The sequence below is a fragment of the Malania oleifera genome, chromosome 4 (genome assembly GCF_029873635.1).
Source record: "Malania oleifera isolate guangnan ecotype guangnan chromosome 4, ASM2987363v1, whole genome shotgun sequence".
NCBI lineage: Eukaryota > Viridiplantae > Streptophyta > Magnoliopsida > Santalales > Ximeniaceae > Malania > Malania oleifera.
This window is the reverse complement of record NC_080420.1, coordinates 122,125,992-122,137,844: the sequence shown is the minus strand read 5'-3', so window position 1 is coordinate 122,137,844 and position 11,853 is coordinate 122,125,992.

Sequence of the window (11,853 nt, the reverse complement as noted above, 5' to 3'; positions counted from 1 at the left end):
AGTCGACTACTCCATGGACAGACTGGCAGGAATATATATTCAAGAGATAGTATGATCACATGGTGTGTGTAACGACCTAAAAAATTTTAAACTAGTTAAAATAATAAGAAGGATAGAAGGGGAGGAAAAAGAAATTTTTAAAAGGTGACAGCGAGCAATCGTCAATGAACCAACTGGTCTCATCGACGAGTGTTCTGTCTTGGCTCGTCAACGAGGGCACATGTCTTTTCGACGAGGAATTACCGAAAAAGGGTTTTCATATGACTAAAATTCGTCAACGAGTTTGCTATTTCGTCGCCGAACTGTGTACTAGGACTCTTCGATGAGCCCACATGTCTCGTCGATGAACCCCTAATTATAAATAGAAAATTCTTTTATTTCTGCCGAAATATGTTGCATGTACCCTCTCTCTCACTAGAATTTCGGCCCTACTACCTTCTCTCTTCGATTTCAAGCCGGATTTAGCTTAGTTCGACGATCGAAAGCTACCACGAGACTCTTGGGACGATTCTCTGCAATATAGGCAGCGTGGATCTTCGATTTGAGAAGTTTAGAAAACATCCCAAAACCAGGGTAAGTGAAATAAATTATTTTGAGGTATTTGGAGCCTAGGAAGTATTATAAGGGTGTTTTACTAAAATTTGAGGAATTTGGAATTTTTGGATTACAGGGTTTCGTTTTGTTGATTTTAGGCCGAATTTCAAGGAGCTAGTAAGGGGAAATATTTTATAATAGCTTTTCAATAATTTTAAATGACAAATTTCGGGTATAAATTTCTATATATATACATGTATAATTTTTCTAAACCATGCTGGTATTGATAATATTGCTTTTAGATAGATATATTATATTGGCCAAAATCGTGTGGTTGAAACCATATTTGATAATTAAATGATTGTGAGCAACGTAGAATGATGAATCATTGAGACTGCGAATATTGTTTGATTAGGAAATCTATCTAGTTGAATATAGTGGTAGATTGTAGATACAGATGTTGTGTATACTATGGTTGTGTTGAATGATTAAGTTTGCTGTGGACTTGTGTTATGGTTCATGTAAATTACGATATAGCATTGGCAATGGTATGAGGAGGTCGTTATATCGTACCTGGTATAACCGTCATATAACGTTGGCAGTGGTATGAGGAGGTCGTTATATGGCCTTTTATACTAGGAGGTAAACATTGACAATGGTATGAGGAGATTGTTTACCTATTTACCATGAACGTAGTGGTTTAACTAGTCCTATGTGGACCGTGTATCTGTGTGGTTGGTTTATCCTGTGTGGACATATATGTTGTGTGGTTTAACTAGTCCTGTGTGGACATGTATGATGTGTGTGTTAGAGTCTTGTGTGGACGATTACATGATATGTGGATGTAGACCTTGTGTGGGTATGATTGAAGACCATATGAATATCCTGTGTGGATTGATTGTGATATGTGTATATGTGTGAAGTTCTATGAAACATATATTGTTGGCTGCGTGTAACTTTAATTAATTAAGTATTTATGGTAAAGTAGTTTACTGCACCCAAGGGCTTACTGAGGAAAGCGAGTACTCTGGTAATTATTTGTGGATACCAAAGTAGAGGGAAGTCACTTGTATGGGTAGGTGACTTTCCCTATTCTCAGTGACTTTACCTGAATACATAACTCGAGGGCTTACTGAGAAAGATGAGTGCCCTAGTGTTAGCACTAGAGCAGAGGAAACTTACTTGTATGGGTAGGTAGACTTCCCTATTCTAGGGAATTATCAGTAAAATATTAATGATTGTGGGTATGTGATTGGATGGCAAAGACGTTGACCATGTGTGATTATGAGCATGATATTTTGGGCTGCTTGTGGATCGTGAATGCATTTTGGATGGATATTTTAATTATATATTAAACACTTCAGTCACACATTGTTATAAATTATTTCTTCCTTACTAAGAGATGTACTTTGGTATATTCAATGAAAGCAATCACTTGCAAAGTATAAGTAATTTATAATATCTAAGCAATAATTCAAATTGATAGGGGGAGCATCTAAAATTAAAATGCCTATCATATTATGCTCACAAACCTTTTAACTTAGATATAGTGTCGAATCAAATGTGGCATGTGCTTAAACTGAAATGTTGTTGGTAAAAATCTTACATTGATTTATAGTTCTTTGCCACATGTTGGTTGTGTTTGCCATATGATCCTACATGTGAATTATTATATCTTTAGGATCATCATGATTGTGATTTTCTGGTTATACTTTTGTATGTACTTAATTGACAAACCAGAAATATTATGCTTGCTTGTTTTAAATTAAAGCTTCCTTTCTGCAAGCAACCCCCAGCACCATCTTGCAAACATCATAAGGGGGATATATATTTATATATATACATATATATATATATATATTTGTTACTTTATGGCAAGAACTAATTTCAAAACTCAAACTTTTTCTCTTGCTTCATATTATTATTATATACATATATAGTTTTAAAGTCACATAACTGGCTCCATACCTACACATAAAAATGCATGCGAACTAGTTAGATTATGTTTATGCTCAAACTTCCTGTTTAGTATCATATGCCGTATGTTTTTTTAAATTCAAATCTTTCACTGGTCTTATGATATGTGTCAATTGAAATGGTCGGTGCATATCTACAATCTAATTTTGTTTTTCATGACATTTAAAACATTTAAATGATCAGTTGTATTGCTTGTGTGCTTAATTGTTGAGGTTATTTTTGTCATTATGTTGCATTGTATGACTATTATATTTCTTGAATGTTTGAAAGTTATACCTCTATTTTGTGTGTTGAAAATACTGTACTGGTTGAGTTGCGTGATGAATATGTGCTATATGCTATTGATTGAAACTCAACACAGGTCACATAGGTGCAAAGTTATGATTGGGAATGGTCTATTTTCAAACGGCATGTTGCCGAATTTTTCAAAAATTATCCCAACATCCCTTTTGTATCTAAATGACATCCTTTGCCTTCAAGTTTTATTGCTTAAACCCTTTTTGCTGTTGCCAAAAGGGGGAGAAAAGGCAAAAGTGGGTAAAACAATGCTTAATCTTTAATTACCCATTACTTTAATTATCTTTATGCACAAAGTTAGGGGGAGTCTTTCTTGGCTGTACCCACTTTTGCATAAAGTATTTGTCATCATAAAAAAAGGGGAGAATGTTGACTTGATTGGTCACACCCAGTTTTGATTATGACAAATACTCTTGGTACTAATGGTTGTACTGAGAATTGCATGCAGTTTCACCTTGTGCGCGCTTCAGGACTAAAAGACTTATCATGATGGCGTGCGGTGTTCGTGCCGATAAATGAAGAATCTTGTGCTACATTTGTATTTATTATTTAGTTTCTTCATTCTGGGATGCATTTTTATTATGGACTGTACACCCATATGGCTTGTAATATTTTGTATCATGCATGATAGGTAGGTATGCTCAAATCGACCTTAGCTGGACTTTAGGTACCTACACGGACCATAAAAAGACCTTAGGGAACACCCTTCGGTCGACCGACACCGGATTTTTTCGATGTCTTCAAATTGAACCCCAAGTGACCCTAGGACACACACATTTACACATATGTTTGTTAGACACTTGAATAGGGCTTGTATGTTTCGAAACGGGACCGAAATGCACACATGGTGCACTTTCGATCGACCAGCCAAGTCAATTCAATTTGGCCTAGTCGACCGAAACCTCCCTAGGTCAATTGATTGACCAAAGCCCTAGTCGACCGAACAGATTAGTTCAAAAAGCCCCGATCGACCGAAACCCTTTATGGTCAACATTTTGACCACCTGGTCGACTGAACCAAGTAATTCAAAAAGGCCCGGTCGACCGAAACCTCCCTGGGTCAACATTTTGACCATCTGGTCGACTGACCCTTTTTGTACTCCAACTACCTGGTCGACCGGAGGGTTCTCGGGAGAAATCCCAGCAGTCTAGTCGATCGAACCAGGTAGTTTAAATTATCCTGGTCGACCGAACCTCGAAAAATTGAGGAATCGCCCTCTCCTAGTCGATCGAGCCTTCAGTTCAAAAGTCCCCTGGTCGACCGAACCATATGAGACTTGGTCGACCGAACTTATTCTAGTCCACCGGACCTCTCGGGTTGCACTTAATTTTTTACCGCAGTTAAAATATTTAAACAGGGTTAAAATGTTTTAAATGTCATTAAACTTTTCCAATAATTCCTAATAGGTTCCCAACAGTCATATTTCCCCCCATGTCTATATATATGAGATCATTTGTGAAAATCAAGGAGGGATTAGCAAACTTGATTAGGGCAAAACTCTCTCAACTCTCAAAACCATATATTAGCCAAATACTTCTTATAAACACTCATATACTCTTCAATCTTGATTTCTCTAAGCATTGTGAGTATTTCTATAAGGTTATAGCGCGTAATCTCTCTAGTTAATACTCTCTCTTGGTATAAAGTTTGATTGATTTTATTTGAGAGTATAGCCAAAAGTTCTTGCACATATTTCATTTGATAAATCTTGTGTGGGAAGACTTTGAGGGTTGTGGTTCTTGCATTATAGTTGCAAGTTACCTAAACCTAAATTTTGTGTGCAAAAATCCTTTTGCAAAAAGCTAATCTTTCAAATAACTCCATTGTGCTTTAGACATTGAAATATCCTATTGAGTTTGTTTGATTTATCTTGCTTAACATATTTGAAACCCTTATCTGATTTTGTGATATTCGAATAGTGTGTTTTAAATATTGCATGGATATACACTCTAGATCTGAACTAAAAGCTTACACGTGATTGAGTGTTTTGCACACATTAGAGCACTGAGCATATCTACATATCATTCGTGCTTGCATTATTGATTGAGCTGTATTGGTGCACACATCTGCTTTTCTAGAAGCATATTTCTATGTACAAATTTTATACACATCTGTTGTACTTCCAGGCTTGGGCCTGAAGAGGGAGACTAGCCCTAGAATAGTCCTGAATTGGCTTAGACCCGGTTAGGAAAGCTAGGAGCGTTGTCCTGTTAAGGCGTGTAGGTTGAGGTCAACCCCGCTAATTGACCTGGTTAAGGTTGAGGTCAGCCCTGTGTTAATTTGACCTGATTGTAAACAGTGCCGCTCCACCCTTAAGCGAGCTATTAGTGGAATCCTCTGACTTGCGAGTTAGAGGCGGGGACGTAGGCACAGTTGGCCGAACCCCGATAACATATCGTGCGTGTTCTTTACATTTTCGCAATTTACTTACTGCATGTGTATGTTATATTGTGAATGATTAGGTTTACATTTGCATAAACAGACCCTAGGTTAAGTAATACTACTTATTTGGTTTAACCTAGGCAATAAATTTTAAATACCCAATTCACCCCCCTTGGGATTGCACCGAAGCTAACACTATCTCTCCGTATAAACATTCCAAAAATTGAATCTAGGGACAATTCCCACAAAAATCCAACTGTCCCTACCAAAACTTACCCTTCTGACAAGGGCAAATAACTGCTCTATATGAGCGGGGCTTTTCCCGCTCTCCTATCTGGGGCTCCTGAAAAGTTAATGAAATTTAGGGGTGAGACACTTCTCAGTAAAGGAAATAAACTAATACTAGTGTGTGACAACATAAGTATTCTGTGTTTTACATATACCATACATAACATATTCAATACTGTTTATCAAATTTGGGAAAACATAAGTACATCAAAATATGACAGAACATACTGCATTTCATAAACATATCTCATCTCATATCATAATAATAACATAAAACAACCCTAGTAGGTTAGCTGGCTGTTGTCATGTATTACCCCCACATGACTGGGTTGTGTGGCCTGAAGGCGGGACCTGACAATGGTTGGCCGACCACTGCCAAGTCAATAGTCTAGTCTGTAGGTTCGATGGGTCTACCCATACTGGTCCGTACACCAGGGGTGATAACAACACACTTCTTGAAAATAACCACATCGACCATCCAATCTCACACCACTCCATACAGCGGCGTTAACACAGATGTCATGATCACGAAGACCATGGACACATAACAACGGTACTGTGCAAGTGCTAACTTAGACCAAGCCAACCAGGTTCTGATATCATATAATATATACTAAAACTGTGATACATAGATATCTCATATCATTTATTTTCACATCAATCATATCATTTCACATATATACGTGTATCATGAAAATCATCAGCCCGTACGCTGGTATTACACATTTTATCATAGCTCGGCCCGTACGCCAGCCACACATAACTCAGGCCCGTACGCTGGCAAACCATAATCACATAGCACGGCCCGTACGCCGTCAAATCACATCTCATAACACGGCCCGTACGCCGGCAAATTACATCACATAGCACGACCTGTACGCCGACAAATCACCGTCACATAGCACGACCTGTACGCCAGCAAATCACATAAAAATCTCAGCCCGTACGCCGATTTTCCATCATAAAAATTCGTATCATCCACATTCTCAGAAAACAGTATTTTACAACATTTTTACTCATGCCACACAACAGATTTTCCACATATTCAACATACGATCATTTTCACAGTATTTTGCAAATATAAAACATATATATATATATATAAACATATACGTTTTTCCATAAATCAAATGATAAGTATATATATATAAGCATTTTCTCAAAAACAGAAACTAACTTAGTTTATCCCCTTACCTGATTCCTAGAAAGCCCCTAATAAAACTGCCCCACACCCGCAGGGTTCCTAACTCAATACTTTGAAAATGAAAAATCTCAATTAAAGTTCAGTATTTCTAAGCATACAATACTTTCCTCAACTGTCAAAAACCCAAATATTGAGCAGAAAGTTTTTACCCAAAAACATTCAAGTTAACACCTGAGGGGTTCCCTGACCAATACCCTGGAACTGAAAACCCCTAATATTAAATTTCAGTATTTTCTTGCACACAACATTTCTTATAACTAGCGCAAGACCAAATATGGCTTAAAAAGCCTTACCTCAACTCTGGGATGATTTCCAACTAGCTTTCTCCCATGATTCGTTCCAGCAGATTTGGAGAGAACTCCGCCAGGAGCGTCGTGGTGACTTCGAATTATCAATCCGACGGATATCTTGGCCCAAAATGATGAGAGAGAGAGAGAGAGAGCCAAAGGGGAGAGAGGGTGAAAAAAGTTAGCCTCTTAAAGAAGCTTAAACCTGGATTTTCATATATATAATACAGGGAATTTCATAGACAAGCCTGTTCTTCGTCGATAAGCCCTTCACAAATTTCATCGACGAGACCCTGTATTCATCAACGAAATTCAGGCTGCCTCAGAACCCCTCTCGGTATTTTCTCGTCGACGAAGCCCTGTGTTCGTCGACGAAATCTTTAAAGCCTTTGTCGACGAATCCCCTGTATTCGTTGACGAAGTAGACGGCCTCCTTCTGTTTTCGGTTTCCATTTCCCTTTCTTTATTATTTAAATTTCATTTTAAATTTGGGTCGTTACATACTTACTCCTCGTCAACAAGTTTCGGGCCCTGAAAACAGCTCTATCGGTAATTTTTTGTTGACGAGACACACGTCCCCATCGACGAGTCCAAGAGATCTGGTCATTGATGAGCACTCTTCACTCGTCGACGAGACTATGCTGAAACCCTTTTTGAAAAATCTTTTTCTCTCCTTTATTTTATTATTTAATTTCTATAATTCTTCGGGTCTTTACACACACACTGATGTAATATGATCTACCTTACTAAGAAGTGTCTCACCCCAATATACAAATCTTATTTCAGGTCCTACAGAAAATCGGTTCTAGGGTTCTACAGGGGTTATGGAGCGTAGTGGTTTTGATTAGTTTATGTAAGTTCTTGTATATGTACTGGGCTTTGGCCAAGTTATCCTTTTGGGTTTGTAATAGCAGGTTATGTTTTAGTTATGTATAGTTGTATGCTAGGAACAGTTAGAAACTCTGGTAAGTTTTTATTAGACAATGTATGTGTTTCCGCTGTGTATGATATACAAAGTAGTATGGAATACTCGTTTTTCCCTTATTTGGGTGGTAGTATATGTATGGTATTAGAGATATGTATGTTATGTATGTATAGTGACACTCCGAGCTCGCCTAGAGGGTCAGGGTGTTACATATCAACTGGGAAATATATATACAAATATGTACTCATAATCACATAAATATGTGTAACATAGTTTCAAAAGCTCATTTCATTTTAATAATCATATATACATATACTTCCAGTTCTCAAATCATATACATACCCGTTCATTCTCATATCATGTACATACTCATTTATTCTCATATCATTTACATACTTTCTCATTCCTCATAATCATGTTCATATTCTTTCATGTCTCATATTCATATTCACATTTCCTAGCCAATGGGTGTCCACCAGCATATAGCATGTTGCGTCTGTAACCCATGGCTGTTCGTTTCTTATATCAATTTCACATCCTTTCATTTATCATATTCATAATCACATTTTCTAACCCATGGGTATCCACCAGCCTATAGCACGACGCGTCTATAACCCACGATTGTTCATTTTACTTTTCACTTTTCAAAATATTTTCTAAACTCATGAGCATCTACCAATATATAGTACACGCCGCATTTGTAGCTCATGACTGCCCTGAGGATATTCACATCGTCATGTATTCACCCTACATGATCGGGTTGTGCGGCTCGAAGGCTGGACCTAACCGCAGTTGGTGTAACAACCCGAAGAATAATGGTATTTAAATAATAATTAAGAGAATAGAAAAATGGAAACAGGGAAAAGGGGGCACAACAGGCTTCATCGACGAACGCTTCCATTGCATTATGAGCTCGTCGACGAAGGTGAGTTTCGTCGGCGAGAAGATATCGAGAGGATTTTTGGGCGACTCTGAATTTCATCGATGAAGGGGAGAGTTCGTCGACGAATTGCCTATTGACCTTGTCAACGAAGCCCCTAGTATAAATAGTGTGAAACTCAAATTTAAACACAGAAAAATCAAGAAATTCACACTCTCTCTCCTCCCTACGGTTTCTCTCTCCTCTCTCTTCGATTTTGGCTCCGTCGTTCGCTGGATCGATGACCTGAGCCCACCATGACGCTCCTGGGGAAGTTCTCTCCAAATTTGCCGGAGCGGATTGTTGGTGGAAGCGAGTTGAAATTCGTCCCTGGTTTAAGGTAAGACTTTTTAAGCGAAATTTAGTCTTATCGTAGTTATAGAAAATGATATTCACGGAAAAATACTAAAGTTTATTTTTGAGAGTTATTGTTTTCAGGGAGTTGAACGGGGAACCCTGCAGGTGCAGAACCGATATTTTAGGGGGTTTCTTTTCAGTGTCAGGTAAAAGAATAAACTAAAGTAGTTATTTTCTATGCAAACTATATTATTATTATTATTATTTATCAGCAAATTTATTTTCAGGAAGCATGCATAATATATAAGAAGAGATTGGTAATAATGCATGTTTGGGAAAATACTGTTATTATGTTGGAATGTATATATGTTAGTATGATATGCCAGGAGATATGATTTTTAAAATGGAATGTATGGTTTATTCAGCAATGTGTGGCATGGATATTATTTTACCTGAAAAGTATTATGTGATGGAAATTTTACGAAGAAAGCATGTTTTACAGATTATGAGATAATGCAGTACATTATAGTTTCAAATACATGATAAATTAATTTTTTATTCAGAACGATATTTATGAAATGTTTGGTGCAAGATCGTGATTGATAGCCGACACAAGGGTGTGTTTTACGTATGATTTTGGCGCAAGACTGTATTTATGAAATGTTCGGCGCAAGACCATAGATATGAAAGAAATCGGCGCAAGGTCGTATATACGTGTATATGTTATTACGGAAAATGCTATCAATCTTTTTATGTTAAACAAGTATATTATCATGTATTATATGTTATTAGAACCCGGATGATAGTTTAGTTCAGTTACAGGAGCATGGTACCGTTGCTATACAGATCAAATATGTGTGTTCAGACTTGTACTAACCGCCCCACGAGGAGGTGAGAGATGGATAGTCGATGTGGCTTTTAGTGTAGAGTTGTAGACGTCCACCTAACAGTCTGGACCAGGGTGTGGCGGGCCCATCGTTCTTATAGACATTTTTAACTCGGTAGTGGTCAACCAGCCATTATTGGGTCCCGCCTTCGGGTTGCATAACTCGTCATAGGAGGTAATACATGACACCAACTAGTTATTCATCCTGTGTATGTTTTCAGTATTATCAGTTATAATAAAAATTTTATGAACGGTATGATTTATTAGAAAATACAAAAGTATATCTTATATTTTATATTTTATGGTCATAAGAATGTGATTTACATTTACTATTGCCTAGGTTCCACTGTGTATGATAGGTGTCCCTGTTACCCACGGGTTCAGGTTGACTATTTTATTTAGTATGTTTATTAAATAATAAGATAAGCAGGTCGTTACAGTTGGTCTACCCGGTTAGATCAAAACAGGGAACGCGTCTGTAGTACAATTGGCCTACCCAATGCTAATCCGAACCCAAGGGGGTAACACAACCCTTCTCAGGCCTAATCGAATTAGCCTTTTTACAAATAAATAGTTCAAATACACCTTTATTATATTGGATTTTTGATCAATAACGACTTAGCTTTTTTACATTTGTGTACCAAAGTCATGGGGATCGATATGTATGGCGACAAAGAAACATAATATCCAAAAAGTAAAAGTTGCCGAAATGAGAATGCTTTAATGGATGAGTGATATAACATTGAAAGATAAATTAAAGAATGAACATATTCGTGATAAGTTAGGCGTAACTCCTATAAAAGATAATATAAGGGAAAGATGACTCAGATGATATGAACATTTGCAACGTAGTTCACATAGTACACTTGTGAGGAAGAATGATTCAGTTATTGTGGGAGACAGTAGAAGGGGTAGAGGTAGACCTAAAATAATTTTGAAGGAAATAGTGAGTAAGAATTTAATATCATTGAATTTATCAAAAGAAATGGTACATGATCGCATAAATTGACAGAAAATGATCCATATAATCGACCCACTTAGTGGGATTAAGACTTGATTTTATTGTTGTTGTAACCAAAGTCATGGCCAAATTTTAAGTTAAAATTTTTGCTTGCCTCATCTTCTACCTATTTTGTTATCTCTTCTTCCTTTTTTTTTTTCTTTTCTTTTTTAATAAATTTTTTAAAAATTAGGGTTGCACACCATAGTGTCACAGTCCGCCTTTTTCACACCGTTGTGAAGGGCCGTGCGGCGCTAGCTAAAGCACTCTTGCTTAACTAGCCAGCCTTTTGTTTACCAACATTCATCCACGAAGCACTTTCATTAACTAACCGCTTCTTCCTTGAGGATATGAACTTTCGGTCTGCAAGGATCTCTTTAACATCATGTCTGTCAGGTTGCACTGTCTTCAACTCTGCGCTGTTTGACTGACTTCTGCTCAGGTTGTTGGTGTTGGCGTTGAATGGCTTGAGGCAATTGACATGAAATTGCGGTTTTCTCTCCTGATCTACCCACTTCTTCATCTGCTTAGAAGCTTTCTCCAGATAGGCTTGGGCAAACTCTGCATTCTTTCTCCCTTTGCTGGTGAAGATGTACACCCTGGGACTCTTTCGTCTTTACGGCTCGCCCACTGTGTGAGGTAACAGCGGCAGTTGGTCTGTAACAAGCTCAATAGGGCTCTTGTTGGTAGTTGAGCGCCTTTGGGCGTTGCCACAGAATGGAGCCACATCAAGTAGTTGCACGCCATTCTTCTGGTTGTCGTTGACAAAATGGCACAAGTACTCATCTAGCAGCTCTCTGAATCTCTTCATCTGTTCGTCTATCTGTCGATGATAACTCAAAGAGATGTCAAGGTGT